Source organism: Lutra lutra, chromosome 4 (assembly GCF_902655055.1).
Source record: "Lutra lutra chromosome 4, mLutLut1.2, whole genome shotgun sequence".
Lineage (NCBI taxonomy): Eukaryota > Metazoa > Chordata > Mammalia > Carnivora > Mustelidae > Lutra > Lutra lutra.
The window spans coordinates 21190906-21208049 of record NC_062281.1 but is presented as its reverse complement, the minus strand read 5'-3'; the positions used below and the strand labels follow the sequence as shown (position 1 = coordinate 21208049).

General features: G+C 41.5%; 1 long non-coding RNA gene across 1 annotated transcript; it reads right to left on the bottom strand.

The window, feature by feature from the left end:
• Positions 1 to 14004: 14004 nt before the first annotated feature.
• On the bottom strand, positions 14005 to 15770 carry LOC125099206 (uncharacterized). The gene is made up of 3 exons (XR_007127056.1): positions 15716 to 15770; positions 14850 to 14854; positions 14005 to 14089 (listed from the first exon to the last, which is right to left on the bottom strand). It is a non-coding gene; the product is annotated as an uncharacterized LOC125099206 (long non-coding RNA).
• Between the last annotated feature and the right edge of the window lie 1374 nt (positions 15771 to 17144).

The window sequence follows — 17144 nt, the reverse complement described above, 5'->3', positions numbered from 1 at the left end:
CCACCACCTGGCTCCCCCAACCTCCCACCCCCGACCCCTTCAAAACCCCCAGGTTTTTTTTCAGAGTCTATAGTCTCTCATGGTTCATCTCCCCCTCCAATTTCCCTCAACTCCCTTCTCTCCATCTCCCCATGTCCTCCATGTTATTTGTTATGCTCCGCAAATAAGTGAAACCATATGATAATTGACTCTCTCTGCTTGACTTATTTCAATCAGCATAATCTCTTCCAGTCCCATCCATGTTGCTACAAAAGTTGGGTATTCATCCTTTCTGATGGAGGCATAATACTCCATAGTGTCTATGGACCACATCTTCCTTATCCATTCGTCCGTTGAAGGGCATCTTGGTTCTTTTGACAGTTTGGCGACCATGGCCATTGCTGCTATGAACATTGGGGTACAGATGGCCCTTCTTTTCACGACATCTGTATCTTTGGGTAAATACCCAGTAGTACAATTGCAGGGTCATAGGGAAGCTCTACTTTTAATTTCTTGAGGAATCTCCACACTGTTCTCCAAAGTGGCTGCACCAACTTGCATTCCCACCAACAGTATAAGAGGGTTCCCCTTTCTCCACATCCTCTCCAACACACGTTGTTTCCTGTCTCGCTAATTTTGGCCATTCTAACTGGTATAAGGTGGTATCTCAATGTGGTTTTAATTTGAATCTCCCTGATGGCTAGTGATGATGAACATTTTTTCATGTGTCTGATAACCATTTGTATGTCTTCATTGGAGAAGTGTCTGTTCATATCTTCTCAAACTGTTTTTTTTTTAAAGATTTTATTTATTTATTTGACAGAGAGAAATCACAAGTAAGCAGAGAGGCAGGCAGAGAGAGAGGAGGAAGCAGGCTCCCTGCTGAGCAGAAAGCCCGATGTGGGGCTCGAACCCAGGACCTGGGATCATGACCTGAGCCGAAGGCAGCGGCTTAACCCACTGAGCCACCCAGGCGCCCCCTCAAACTGTTTTAAATTGGACCAACAAAAAGGCAGAATGCTTTGAAGTGAGCATAGCAATTAGTCTCTTTAATTTCTCTAAAAAAAAAAAAAAAAAAAAAGGAACTGGACTTTCTGAGTCCAGTTAGCCATTTTTGGAGCATTCTTCTTCAAGAATACTAAGATGTTTTAGAACATACTATTCTTCCCTTTAAAATTCCCCTGCACAGAATAAACTTTTCACACTATGTGTCAGTAAAAGTAAAATATAAGAATAGACTTAATGCCACTCCTGGTACCAGAATCTGACCTATGAGAAATTTTCCTCATATTAAAAAAAAATACATGTAGTGGGTTAAATATGTGAATATGTGAATTGGACTTTTTTGAAGAAGTATCTTAATGGGGTGCCTATGTCTCTCAGTTGGTTAAGCATCCAACTCTTGATTTTTGGCTCAGGTCATGATCTCCCAGTCATGAGATTGAGCCTACCTCTGGCTCCCTACTTAGTGCATGAAGCCTGTTTAAGTTTCTCTCCTTCCTGCCATGTGGTAGGCAGTGGTCTAGAGGAACTGAGGATACAGCAATAATAAAGAGACACAACCTCATTTAAAAATATTTTGTTATACCATTTGAGGGATGTATAAGGTCTTTTCTTACTTTTCTCTTACTGTGAGTCCTGTTGCCTCTTCTATGGTCACATCAGCATCTGAACATGTTCTGCCAAATATCATTTTATTTTATTTTTAAGATTTTATTTATTTATTTTACACAGAGAGAGAGATCACAAGTAGGCAGAGAGGCAGGCAGGAAGAGAGAGGAGGAAGCAGACTTCCCACTGAGCAGAGAGCCCGATGCGGGGCTCGATCCCAGAATCCCAGGATCATGACCTGAGCCGAAGGCAGAGGCTTTAACCCACTGAGCCACCCAGGTGCCCCCCAAATGTCATTTTAAATGGAAATGCTAACTTCTTGGACTTGGTGTCAAGTGTTGTTCTGAAAATGTCATGCTCGCCCTCCACACTGATCCCACTCCCCACTGAAGGCATTGGCTAGTCTTGGGAATGGATGTCTTTGTTTGCACCCACCCCTGGCACTTGTAAACTCATGGAGCTCTGGTGGTTCAAGACTGCCCAATATGGCCCCTTAGGGTCCATCTTCTCCCACTCTGCCACCTCTTGGAAATCCTTCCATCTGCTTTCCGCATGGTCATCAAAACTTCTATTCTCCCAGCTCCTGGGCTCTTTGGATCTTCCACCTTACCCAAATAAAATCCACACTTCTCACTATGGCTTACAAGTAGTTAATGATCTGGAGTCCATCTCATGCCATTCTCCTGATAGGCTTCAGATGCACCCATGTCCCTGATGTTCCTCCAAGATTCCAGTTGCGCTCCTGCTTCAATGCATACTTATGTTTTCTCTGCCAGGAACATTGTTTCTGAGCCACTCCCATGGCTCATGGCTCATTCTCTCACTTCACTCAAGTCTGCATAACATTGCCTCATCAGCGAAAAATCTGACCATTCCACCCACTATGTGACTTTATCTGTCCTATTGCACTTACTTTTTCCTGGGATTAGAGCATATATTTATTGACTTAGCTGTTGTCTGTCTCCTGATGTACAATATGGGTTTCAGGAAGAAAAGGGACTTAATCTGCTGCATTCCCAGCCCCTGGAGCTGCATCTAGCACATAGTAGGCATTCAGGAAATATTTGTGAATGAATGAATGAACAAACGAATGAATGAATGAATGAAGTGAGAGTGTGATAATGTGATGAAACAGTGAAATCCCAGAATACTGGTTACATAGTTGCACACTGGGCACCATAGTTGCATTGCATCTTCGGTTGACTCGTTCTTAAGACACATCATAACTGGCATTTACAGTTTGCAAAGCATTTTCGAAAGTCCAAGTATCATATTGCTCAAAACAACACTTTTAGAGCTGAGGAAATTGAGATTCAGCAAGGCCAAGAGACCTCATAGCTAAGGGCACGTAACTTGTTAATGACAGAGCTGGAATCTAAACCTTGGTTTCCAGATTTCAAATTCAGGGCATTAAAAACAATCACCACCACAATAGCAAACAACATAAAGCCTCTCCTCGAAGGAGAGGAGTTCCTACATTGTGCATGCATATGGGGGTTAAGTGTGGTCCTTCATGTGACAGTGGTCTGGTTATCATGAAGTCCAACCTTACAGGGCATCAGTCATTTATTTCTTCTGTGCTTCAAGTATCTCTCTAATGATCAGCCACAAATGTTTTGACTTTCCAGGGTTGATGATGTCACTGCATCTTCCACGAGCGTATTTACATATTAAGTATGCCACTGCGGCACTGTTTTGCTCACGGACAAGAGCAGCGACAACATGAACGTCGACAGCAGCTAACCTCCATTGACCACCTGCCATGTCAGGCACTTTCCATCCTTTACTTCTAGTCCTTACAACAACCCTGACATACTACTTTCTGCATTTTATAAGTGAGAAAGAAGAGCTGGAGAGATAAGATCATTTTTCCCAAGTCACAATAACAAAGCAACATTGCTAATATTTTAATCCCAGTCTGACTCTAAGGCGGACTTCCAGCCATCATTTTAAAACTTCAATCCTTTAGAAATGGATACAGTGCTGGTCACTGTAGATGCTGGTACAATACAATATTCGTACCAGTAACTCTGGATAAACTACAGCTTTATATTCAATGGTAAAATTTTTCACAATATGTACTGGACATGCATACTTCATGTTTCATGAGTATTTCTTTTTTTAAGATTTATTTATTTTAGAGAGAGAGCGCAGGTGCACTCAAGCTGGAGGAGGGACAGAGGGAGGGAATCTTCAAAGCAGACTTCCCACTGAGCACGGAGTCCAACACTGGGTTCAGTCTCACAACCCATGACATCATGACCCATGAGATCATGACCTGGGCTGAAACCAAGAGTCGGTCGCTCAACGGAGCCATCCAGGCCACCTCTTCATGAGGATTTCTTAAAGCTCTTCTTGTCTTTATAATTGGAGGAGTTGGGCTGCAAAAAGGCAGAGCATATGTCAATTTCTAAATTAAAATTCTCCTCTTTTTTCTCCCAATTGCAAAAAAAAAGGTGAAGTCTTGCTAAGTATATGTAGGTTGCAGAGAATGAATCTATCTTGGCCTAAAATACCTCATGGTTCAATAAAACTCATCCCGAGAAATGTTTTAATTTTTACTGTTGCTCATACTCTGTTCAAATCAGATAGGGCACTTAAGCCATTTATAATTAGATCTTCAGTCCTGTTACTGGATCTTGGCAAACTTGGATGAGGCAGTGAAAAATAAGCTTTCCTTGGTGATGTAACAGTCTCTGAATAAATGGGGAAGAGGAGCGAGAGTGAACAGAAGCTGAGAGCATCATTGAGGGGTTCAACAATGAGGAGTTGGGGGCACAGCAAATTGGGGGTGCAGCAAATATTATCTTGTTCATTTGGCAGGGATTGTATTTTCCATTCCCAAAACAAAGCAATAGGACCTGAAGCCTGTCCAGCTGCCAAATCATGTTTTCAGGGGCTCTGGTCATCGTTTGACTCATCAGATATGCCAGTCTTGAGGAGCAATGTGCAAATTATACAAATATCATATGTGAGGGAGAGCAGAACGAACAGGTGCTTCTTCCTCAACTCTTAGTCCTCACAAGCCACGTGGATCCCCTCTTTATTTCTACTGAGTGCATTCGAGTGAGTTAACAGGAAATCAAAATAAATTATCATGCATGACTTATGACTCTTGACCTAGACTTTCTATAATATTTTCACAGAAAAAAAAAAAAGCAAATTATGTACCTATTTCTTTTTTAGGCTCAATTTTATCCTGGAGCTATGAAGTACAGGGATAGTAGAAATGAGACAAGTCAATAAGGTTTCTGATATCCTGCTTTCCTTTTCTAGCTTGGATCATCTTGAATTTGAACTGTTTTTTGTATTGCTGGAGGTGCTCTCTGCGACTGAGGGGCAAGGCATATCAAACCAAGGAGAGAAATCGAAGCAAAACCCGCTATTTGTGTAACAACCCTAGAGACAGACTGTTAGGGCATTCGAGCCAGGACTTTGTATTTAGTTCTTTAAGATCTTGGAGGTCGGCTTACTCCTCTGAAAGCATGGCTTTAGGAAATGGGGAAGGAACGTTCAGCTATTTCTGGAAACAAAAGACCTGTCCAATGAAACTTCCTGTAATAACGGGAGTGTTTGATGTCTGTGCTGTTCCAATACAATAGCCATTAAATACACGTGCTCACGGAGTACTCGAAAGTGGCTGGTATCACTGAGAAACTCAATTTTTAATTTAATGTAATTCAGTTTTAATTTATTGAAGTGTAAGTGTAGAGTTATGTTTGTGTTGTTACCATTTCCATGATCGTGTAGGTTCTAAGACTAATAATTGGAATCCACATCCCTAAATTAAGTGAAATGGTCAAATTTAGTTTTTGCCAATAAGACAGCGCGTCAAGGAAGCATACTGATCAAAACTATGGGTCTAGTTCTTTGTGGGACTGTTGGGTCAGTCTGTTACTCTCGGGTGTCTTCCTTTTCATCTCTGTTGGAGGGGAGGGGAGTAATTGTTTTATAAATATGTGACTTATCTCATTTAATCCCAACAGCACTCTGATTTGTATTTCAAGGAGAAGGAAACCATCTCTGTGAGTTTGGGAAACTTGGTGTAGGCCCAGTAGCTGGCAAGTAGTAGACCTTCTACTTGAAGTTGAGACTAAATGAGTCCAAAGACTATGTTTTTTTTTTTTTTTTTAAGATTTTATTTATTTATTTGACAGAGAGATCACAAGTAGGCAGAGAGGCAGGCAGAGAGAGAGAGAGGAAGGGAAGCAGGCTCCCCGGTGAGCAGAGAGCCCGATGCGGGGCTCGATCCCTGGACCCTGGGATCATGACCTGAGACCAAAGCAGAGGCTTTAACCCACTGAGCCACCCAGGCGCCCCAAAAGACTATGTTCTTAATGTTCGTTACCCTTCCGCTTTTTTAGGGCTGACGTTTAGAATACCGACTTCAGTATGACTTGTACCTTGATTGTATTTAGCCAAACACTTTCCATATGGGCATCACGAATTAAAAAATAATTGGAAAGAAGAATTGAAGAGGTATTAATTGAAAAGGTAATTTTAAGAAAAAATTTAAATGTCTGTACTTGATTGTCAGATGAATTCACTGATGGCCCGTTATCTTAAAAGATATAATGCTTAAAGAAATTGTGAATGCCAAAATAAAAATCAGGAGCAGAGGCTATGCAGTGTTGTTGTTGTTGTTGTTGTTTTAAGTGAGGAAGAATGCCAGTGTCACGTTCACATCTGCAAGCTTCAAGGAGGCCTCTGTGGGTTAGATCAGGGGCGGGCCCACCTGGGGATTTCTGCTGCTTCTTATGCCTTTCTGGATTCACAGATGATGAATGAGCAGACCGGCAAACTGCTTTCTTGCACTGCCACTTATGAGACTGGACAAGTTTCTGTCCCTTCCTGGATCTTTCATTTTACTCATATGTAAAATGGGAGGGTCAGTCGGGCTGACTCTAAGCTCATTCCAGGACTGATATTCTCTTGTGTCTCTCCTTGATATCCTGACATCACAAAACTTCTCTTAACCAATAACGGATTCATAAATATGCCAGCCCAGAATTTTCCTGGGGTACCAAGTCGTTAGAGGTCTGTGGCAGATTTAAATCGCGTCAGTTTAGCTAATCTGGAGCTAGAATTCCCCCACCCTTCCCTTCTGCACGTAGCTCCAGGCTGAGGTGAGTCACAAAAGACTTCCCGGCAAGATTTGGGAGGCGGAAGTAAAGCAACAGCAGTATTCTCTTCTCGCTCAGTAGGTCAGGGCATGGCCTGAAGTGCCATGGTAACTCGTCAGTGTTGTCATTTATCTGTGGGCACACCTTGCTGACATGGGGCAGCTCTGGCCAGACTCCCTCTTTCAGTGTTCCTGACCCCTGTGTCCAATACAGGTTTAGTCCCATGATGAAGGGCACCAGCTTCTCCTTCACTTTATTCCCATCCTCAAAGTTGGAGGTTCAGAGGTGGTGAGTGTCTGATACGGATTCTTGTCCGTCCTCCTTGGTTCTAGCCCATTGCTACAGGGTTTCTTTTGAGCTTGCTTTCCGCACTTCATATCCTTCTCCCACTCCAGACGCCAGACCAGCTGACTTCCCTGGCCCAGAAGTCATAACTCAATATGCTTTAGCCCACAAACATCTCAGATCAAATCCTTCTAATAAATCGCTTCTTATATAAATCGAGTGGCCGCACTTCTCTGATCTAACGGTGACTAATACAGGTTGCCAAAACAACTCAGGGAAGATAATTACATGGAAAAAAATAGAATCTAGCAGAATTCTTGTCAGAGAAACACTGTGTGATTGGAAGGATTTTTTTCTTAAGCCATTTGGGGAGCTGTTTAATGGGAGAACCAGGGTAACAATCTGTATTTACTAATTTGCCTTTAAGAAGGGGGATGTCTAGTTTGTTTCAAGGCTTTTTGTGTTCCTTCTGAATGGGGATGCAGTCATATTCAAGCAGAATAAATGCTTGGAGGCAGCCGAGAATGAGGGCATTATTCTTGGTGTAGCCAGTGCCCCCTTTCTTGGGTAGAACTCAGCGCCATCTCTCAACAAGTAGCAAAACTTAGTTTCAGTTTTGATGTCATTTTTAACATTCACTGGTTGTTCTCCCTTCTAAGAGAAAACTCTGTTACAAGCAAGCATAATGAGGTGCATGGTGTGTACACACATTCATTCATTCATTTATTAACGTTTTCAACATATGCCAGGTCTGATATAGATCCTGGGGATACAATGTCAAGCCAGATAGCAAGGTCCCTGTTTGCCTGGATTTACCTTCTAATAACAGAATTGAAGCAATACATTTTTCAAAAGAGAGGGAGAAAAAAAGAACAAGATAATTGTTGATAATGATAAGTGATATGAAGCAGATACAAGGGGAGGGTGTGGTTTAGGTCGGCAGGAGCACTGAAACGGGAGTCCTGAATGAAAAGAAGGAGCAGATCATGTGGAAATCTGGCACCCTGCGGAAGAGAAGCAAATCCATACTCATACTCCTAAGTGGGAGCAAGTATGGAAAGTTCCAAGAACAGATGGAAGCCAGAAAGCCTGGAATATAGCGAGTGAGGGAAAGAGAAGACAAAGAGAATAAAGTGAGGGTAGAAACAAAATCCTGGATGGGCTTGTATACCATGGCGTGCCGTGTGGGTTTATTCCTGGGTCACCCCCGGAGGTTTAGAGTTTAGAAGAACATTCTAGCCACACTGCTGAGAATTGAAGAGTGGGAATAGGGACCAGTTCGTGGGTGCTTGGTGCAGTGGGTTGGACTCTGATGGGCACTGCGGTTATGCAGAAATGTGAGTAGACTTGGGTTTGAGGCAGGGTGGCCAAGACCTGGAGATGGATGGGATGTGTGAAATGAGGGCTCCAAGTTTGCAAAGATGGCTCCCTGTGTTTGAGGGTCAAGCCACTAAGCCAATGTTTGACATTTTCTAAAAGGGGTAAGGCTGGGGAGGAGAAACGGGCTTTGGGGATGGGGTAAATCATATTTATATAAGTATAAAAATACACCATTTATTACATAATTCCAGTTTTATAAAATTTGAAATTTGTTGCTGTTCCCATGGCCTTTCCCAAAGAAATACATGCTGATTAACAGCAGACAGTGCCTTCAGTGTCAGATGTGTTGTTTCTGTGAAGAATGGGGTCCTTTCAAGAAGTTTAAGTTTTATTCCACCATCAGGGGTGTTCTCTCTGGGAAATTTGTCCCTGTGGTTGTCTACTCACAATTGTACAAGTTCCCCTTCTTTGACATGGAAATAAGTGGCAACGCCCACTGGAGTCAGAGATAGGAATTTGGGTTTTGTTGCCATGAATTGTGCCCTTTCACAAATGCCGAAGGGTTGGAAAGAAAGAGTCAGGACCAAGCAAAAGGGGCTGACTCTGATTTCAAGGGCGAGCTTGTGTAAACATTTCTGAAGCGGGATTCTAATTCTTAAACATTGGAGAATGGCTTTTAGAATGAGAAAAAAGAAATTCTCTCCCTCCCTCAAATGTCAGTGCTTATGTTTCAATGACTTGGGTTCTACGAAACAAAATCTTTTCCTTTAAAGGGAAAGAGGTTATAGAAACTGTCAGTATCTTAAGGAAGATCCGTACCCTGTTCCTGGTTTCGGGTGAGCCTGTAACAGGCTCCACACAGGAGAAGCTCATCGCCAGAGTCCGTGAGGTTTGCCCTCCAGGTTTCAGGGAATGGATTCTACCAGGATGAAGATGTGAGGCGCCCATAAGCCCATTTCCGCACTGTATTTAGCACTGGCAGGAAACCTGCCATAAACGAATTCTCTACTGTTCTGCAGCTTTTACAGTGCAACGACTTATCTTTTGGTGTTGATTATGGACAAGGTTTATGAAGAGGAAGTTTTTGTTTTTCCAACCAGGTTACCGGATTGTTTTGCCTTGGAGTGCCCCGTGGTCCATGGTGTAATGTCAAGCCCACGCCAGCAGATGGCAGTCACACTACACTGCACATTGGCATTAAACAAAGTTTTAGAACAACAGGAATTTGTCCTGGGGGGGGGGGGGGGGGGGGGGGGAGGGGGCGGTAGGGTGTCTGATGCGTGCTGTGGCTTGGCGGGAGGGGTAACTTCTATGGAGACTAATTCCAGGGAATACACTACACATAAGTATATGAATTTGGCCTTGAATCTGGAGATAGGTTTAATTTGAAAAGGAAACAAAACAGTAAAAATACAAAACACACACAAAAGCAATAAACCCAGCAAGTGCAACAACAACAGAAAACCTTCCTTAAATAAATCTGTCAAAATGAGCTATGAGGTGAACATCCCAAGGTCTTGGGCTTATTCTGGGCTTTGTTTCACTGATACATGGATCAATATAATCATGGTTGAGGAGCTGGCATGAAAACGTAATAGCCAAGAGACTAAGTCTAGGAGCGACTGCAAAAGTATTTTATTTTCAGGATTAACTGAGCTCTGGGTGGCTAGACAGGGTAGGGGGGAAATAGAAGAAACTCAGAAGTGAAATTAGAAACCTTAGAAATTTTCTTTCTTCCATAGAGATATTTCTAAAGGAATTCTTTATAGGAAGAAAAAGGATTTTTCTCCAGCTAGAAGGAAGACATTACATATGTTGCTGTCATTCCAACTTCTGCTTTGTTATGTTTTCCTGCATTTCTGCCGCAGCAACTCAGCTGAATTTGGCCTCTCTTCTCTCCCATCAGTTAACTGGTGGCCTTGCTTTTTGGGGAAGGTGTGCCGGCTTTCGGCAGGTGCAGGGGTTACATGGCATTAAAGGGGCATTCCTCTTTCTCTACGTGCAACATGGTTTCTGTGTCTGAGCAAAAGGCACATTTTATCTGCTGATGTTTGGTTTGGTGTTTTCAGTGCGTCTCACTAGAAATGTGTGGGAACGGGGCTCTGTTTAAGGGACGTGCCGCGCTCCATTGTTAGGGAGAAGCCTTGACTCCCGTGGACAGTCAGGAATTTCTACAGATGTTTCTCTTCCCCAGAACCTATTAAAACTAGGACCCTTGTTTCTAACTCAACTTTTCAAGGAGACCCTGGAATATGGGGGAATAAAACTCTATCCACATCACCATTATGAAAAACTTTACAGATTTAAGCATAAAGTATCACGAGAGGGCGATCGTCGTGGCCCCCTGGTTCCATCACCCTTGCTCTCTCTGATGGGGGTTTGCTATTTTCCACTCCAGTTCCATAATCTTCCATCTGTATTTGGGCAGGGGTTGGATGTTCAGTCCACCTGGGTTACGGACAATCAAGAAGTGCATGACCTGTAGAGAATTTAAAAACAGAATGAAACTAACCAACCATTTGGTCTGCTTTTAAATTATCACCATGCCCAGCAATTCTTAAGCACTTTCAGTGGTGGGGGGGAAGAAAAATCTTTTTCTGGTCTAATTTCCAAATATTTGCCATGATAGCAACCAAGTTCAGTAACATCTTTGTGTGCTTCAAATAAGCACATTTAATTCATCTATGAAATAAACATTCTAGGGGCCTGGGTGGCTCAGTTGGTTAAGCATCTGCCTTCAGCTCAGGTCACCATCTCAGGATGGTGGGATCAAGTTCTTCCTGGGGCTGCCTGCTCAGCTGGGAGTCTGCTTCTCCTTCTCCTCCCCACTCATGCTGTCTCTTGCTCCCACCTCTCTCTCTCTCAAATAAATAAGTAAAATCTTAAAAAAAAAAGAAAAGAAAAGAAAAGAAATTCATATGGTAGTGAATTCAGAGAACTCCCAGCTATGTTGTTGGCCTCCAACATGCTGTGGACTTGGCTACCATTTCAAGAGGTAGTTTTTAATGGTTCAGAATCTTTCAAGCTTGCTTCTGGTGTAGTTTATATTTCCAACTCCTGTGGTCCTGTACTATATATTCTTACTTTTGAACAGCACATCGGAAATAAAGATATCTATACTTGATTTTTCTTTTCTGAATTATATATATTTTTTTCTGGTGTGGCAAAGACCTCAAAATATTTGCAAACAGCCAGAATCTGTGTAATAATGTAGTGAAAACAGCAAGCTTCAGACTGTTCCTTAAAGACTGGTGCACAAAAACAGGGGAAAAACTATTAAATATGCAAAATGTAAGGAACGAAACACTTACATAGAAAAAAGAGTCCAATTAGAAGAAAAGTACCCAGAGAAATAACACAAGATACTGGTCTTACATTGTTGGAGAAATAGCATGGCAGTGTTTGAATATCCTGATCATTTTCATCAGGATCTGGGTATGGGTCCTAAATAAGAAGAAAAACTTAGTTTTTACTAAATGTCATAGAAGTTAAAGATGAATTTCTGGTGAAAGTGTTTTGTTTTTTTGTTGTTGTTGTTGTTTTAAGATTTTATTTATTTATTTGACAGAGAGAGAGATCACAGTCAGAGAGGCAGGCAGATAGAGAGGGGAGGAAGAAGGATCCCCACTGAGCAGAGAGCCCAATGCAGGGCTCGATCCCAGGACCCCAGTATCATGACCTGAGCCAAAGGCAGAGGCTTAACCCATGAGCCACCCAGGCACCCTCTGGTGAAAGTGTTTTATGGAAATTTTTTGACTATGAAGACACGTGGAAGGAACCAGAATTGATATGAAAGAAACAAAGAGACAGCATTCAGTTTCTGGAATTCATTGTGAGATGTGACTCTTATGGAACTTTACCAGACTTACCCTTAAGTTTAAGAGTCTTAAGTTTAAGAGTCTTTTTAGCTGTTTGTGTATCTGTTCTTTTATGTGAAAGTAAGGAAGGATAGTTGGAAGAAAGGCAGGAAGGGAAAAGGGGCCCCCACATAAGAGGAAACCACCCTTAAAAGGATTTTACACCACCCTGGAAAGAGCCTTCCATCCTTTCCCACATTATAGGTAGATGACAAAAATCTGATTGGATGACAGGTGCATGGAGGGTTAGTTGAATTAAAACAGCCTGCCAACAAGCCATGTAAACCTCTAGATCTAAACGCCAAATCGCCAACCCTCTCTGGTCCCCTCCGTCTTCGGGAGCTTTGTACTATCACTCAATAAACTTTACTGTCACCAATAAACTTTGCTTAGCTGCCAACCACTCTTCCTCTCATCTACCTCTTCATTCTTCCAAAGTGCCATGACCAAGAACCACAGGCACCGAAGGAAAAGAAATCCTATAATGAAAGAGAGCTTATGACATTACAATTAATTTAAAAGGTGTTCTTCCATCAACTATCAGCAAATACAGATTGATAAAAAAAAAAAGTCTATATTGTCTACTGAACAGAAATATGTAAAGAAAATTCATTTTGACAAAATCATTGACAATCTTGTAGAATGTTAAAGTTAGAAAAACTATAATTTTATTGTTCATTACTATAATAGATCAATATGTAGGTATCAATTTTTCCCCTTTAAAAATACAGAAATGCAATTAAGTAATCTATTATCTTTTTTCCTTATGTTGTCATTTTTTATTTATTTTGTATTAAAAAACTTAAGGGGCATCTGAGTACTGTAATCAGTTAAGCGTCTGACTTTTGGTTTCAGTTCAGGATGTGATGTTGGGGATGTGAGATTGAGCCCCCTGTTGCTTGAGAGTCTCTCTCATATATAAGTCTTTTTTTTTAAGTTAAGTCATAAAATTTTTTTTAAGTCATAAAATTTTTATAAAATAAAAATTTTTTCTGCTTCTGTTTTCTGTTTTTTCATTTCATGTGATAAGTATTACTCAAAATGTTTTTTTTTTTTAAGATTTTATTTATTTACTTGACAGAGATCACAAGTAGGCAGAGCAGCAGGCAGAGAGAGAGGAGGAAGCAGGCTCCCTGCTGAGCAGAGAGCCTGATGCGGGGCTCTATCCCAGGACCCTGAGATCATGGCCTGAGCTGAAGGCAGAGGCTTTAACCCAATGAGCCACCCAGGCACCCCTCAAAATGTTTTTTTTTTAATTTTTTTTTTTTTTTTTTTTTTTTTTTTAGAGAAAGAGAGAGCACGAGTGTGGGAGGGCAGTGAGGGGGAGAAGAAGAGAGAGAATCTTAAGCAGGCTCCATGCCCAGCACAGAGCCCCACTGGGGCCTCGATCTCATGACCCTGACATTATGATCCTAGCCGAAATCAAGAATCTGACACTTAGCTGACTTAGCCACCCTGGCGCCCCATCAAAATGTTAAAAATGTGTTTAAAATAATCCTTTGGACGCCAAATATGCAAGGCTGAAGAGACTGGTCTTTAATCATATTTATAGGTCACAGTGGGCTATGTTATAGCAACACAGAAACTGTGAAATCTCAGTGCTTCACCCAGTTAACATTTATGGCATGCTAGCCCGAAGTCAAATATGGAAGTTCCCGACTGATGGCAACCCTTGGTGGCGGAGACACTGGGAACCACCATCTTGAGCCTCTACCAGGTTGCTGTCTCTACCAGGTTCGGAGTTGCTCTGGTTCCCATCCAGCTAACAGAGAAGGAGATAAGGAAGATGAGAGAATGCTACAGATTAGGCAAGATATTTTTTGAACAGGCCTGGAAATGGCACATAACACTGCCATCTGCATCTGGTTGGCCAAGTCCAGCTAACAGCAGAATAGGCTGGGTGATAGGGTCTTCCTGTGACAAGGAAGAGAGAACAGGACTGTGAGCATCTAGGCAATCAGTCACTCCATCTGTGATCAAGCTCCTGTTCCTGCACCTTTCTACGCTTGTAATAGTTCACTAAACGCTGTCTGTGTGTCTCTTTCCCTGTGCCTAACATGCCGTGGAGCACCACTGAACGGTCAATGGTTTCAAACCAAGTAAGTGATTGCTTTTTGTCCAATGAAACATGCTGTGCAAATCAGTATATTAAAAAGAGATAAATAGAGGGACGCCTGGGTGGCTCAGTCAGTTAAGCATCTGCCTTGGGCTAAGGTCATGATCCTAGGGTCCTGGGATCGATTCCTGAATCAGGCTCCCTGCTCATTGGAGAGTCTGCTTCTCCCTCTACCTGCCACTGCCCCCACGCCACCACTGCGCTTGTGCTTTCTCTCTCTGCTTCTCTGGCAAATAAATAAATAAAACCTTTTAAGAAGGAGAGAGAGAGAGAGAAATCTGTACCGGTTCTGGCTGGAGTAGGAATGAACAGTCAGAAATACTATTTCAATGGTCTTTTCATTAACTTACACACACATCCCTCCCTCCCCACCACGACCATTACCAAGACGCTCACTCCCCTTGTGCAGTTCCTGGGTTCTAATTAACAGAAGTTGGAAAGCACTGCCAAGAGGCAAAGTGGGACCATTGAAGCTTTTGAACTGGGAGTGTTGTTTAGAGAGATTAAAGTTTAAACTCAGGCAGAGAAGCTGCCACACCCTATCCAATGCTTTTCAACTTTATCTTACTCGACTGGCCTTAATGTTCTTGAAGTTTTCAACTCATTTCAACCTTGTGTCCGTGTATTCAACTTTTTAACATTGTTTTTAATGTTGAACTTGCTTTTATTCAGGCGCTAGGCATCAGGAAAACCATGCTAGAGACCCTGGCCTCAAGGGAACGAATTCTCATAATATAAAATTAAGAGAAAAATTTCTAAATATAAGGTTGAATATACAATGTGGTGTTAACAATGTAGAAGGACCCCTTTCTTTTTTTTTTTTTAAGATTTTATTTATTTATTTGACAGAGATCACAAGTAGGCAGAGAGAGAGGAAGTGAAGCAGGCTTCCTGCTGAGCCGAGAGCCCGATTCGGGGCTCAATCCCAGGACCCTGCGATCATGACCTGAGCCGAAGGCAGAGGCTTTAACCCACTGAGCCACCCAGGCACCCTAGAAGGACCCCTTTCTTTATACATAAAGACATATGTTGAGTTCCTTGTTTCTTTATCTGGCCCCCTCAGTGGGATCAAGGTCCACCAAGAGCAATGAAGCCAAAAAGGTGCCTTACTTTCTGGGAACCCAAGGCACGCTGCAAAAGCCGCCATACCCAGGGAAGGAGCTTTCTCCCGGTTCTACGGCTTCCTCCCGTGCAAGAAAGGCCAGAAGGAATAGCAGTCATGACAACATGGACATTAGAATATTTTGTTTCTTTGTGTTGATTAAGGCAGATCTCCACACTGTGCTGTCTTATTTATAACCCGAAACTAAACCTCTATGATCTTACATTTGTGACTTCCTCAACATTTCCCCCAAACCTCTCCATCACCGCCCTTAGGTAGAACCCACTAAAGCCTGGTCTGTTCAACCTAATTTACTACTCACTTGCGTGTGGTTTTTCTTTTCATAGTGTCATTGACATGGGGCAGAGGTTCCTAACCACCCTGCTAATTGCACAACAGACATAGTGTCACATTTTGAGAGACTGTTGCCTCATGTTGCCTGAACCGAAACCTTCCTGTCTTATCGTATTCTTAGGATTCCAGGAATGTGAGCCCAGCTCCCCAAAGAATTCATACACTTCACAGTGAAACTGTTTCCAGTCTTGTATTTTTATTTGCCTGAAATTATTTTCTCCTGGAACAAGTCTGAAATTGCTCATTTATATACTACATATACTTCTGATCACTTTACACACACTAGAAATGAACATTCATACTGTGGTCTGTAGAAGGTATGGGCAAAAACTTCCTTGTGCAAGCAGGAATTTCACCACATGCTTTTTTTCTACATATGATAAAATCTTATCATTCTTTTTGTTAATGTGTAAGTAACATCATCTGATTTTCAAAATGTTAAACTAACCTTCTGTTCCTAGCATAAACCCAACTTGGTTGTGTTGTATAACCATTACGGTTCATATTTCTTTTGTGCTACTTTAATAAGTAAAATGACCAGATTTATTTATTTTTACTATAATGTTCTCTCTGGTTTGTTATCAAGTTTATGCTGGTTGCATAAAATGAATTGGTGTTTGCTTGCTTTTCTGTTCTTTGTTAGATTTTTATGTAAGATTGGTCTAATTTCTTGCTTAAATGTTTGGTGTAACTTTTACACCAAACTTTTACAGCTAGATATGGAATCTTTCTGAGTTGGTGTGGAAAGATTTTTAATTATGGCTTCAATTTCTTTAAAGACAGAAAATTATTGTGTTCTATTTCAGATAAAAAAATATTTGAAACATACTTATACTAAAAAATTATCTGTTGTTTACCTGAAATTCAGATTTAACCACATCCTATATTTTTTGGCAACCCTATAATGTCCTCATTATATTTTGAATGTCTGAAAGGGTAATGATTGTCTCCTTTCATCTCTGTGAGTAATTATTTGTGCCTTTTCTTTCTCTTTTTTCCTTGATTAGGTTCACTCGAGGTTTATCAATTTAATTAGTCTTTTCAAAGAACTAACCTTTGGGTTGTTTATTGTCTTGACTGTATGTTTCATTCCCATTAATCTTTACTTCCTTTTTTTTTTTCCCTTTTTTTTGTTTGCCTTTATTTGCACCTCTAACTTCTTGGGATGAATAATTTGATCTTTGACTTTGAGGGGTTTTTTTCCTTTTTTTTTTTTTTTTAATATAAATTACCCTCTGTGCGTGATATTAACTGGTTCCCAGGGGCTTGGGTTTTAGTTTGTAGATAATCAGGAGCCCATTAGTTTTATTCACAGGAGTGACCACTTTGTGTTTGCTCTTTTGATGCGTACCATTCGCCATGTTATGAAAGAGGCAGTTTAGAAAAGCAAAATACCG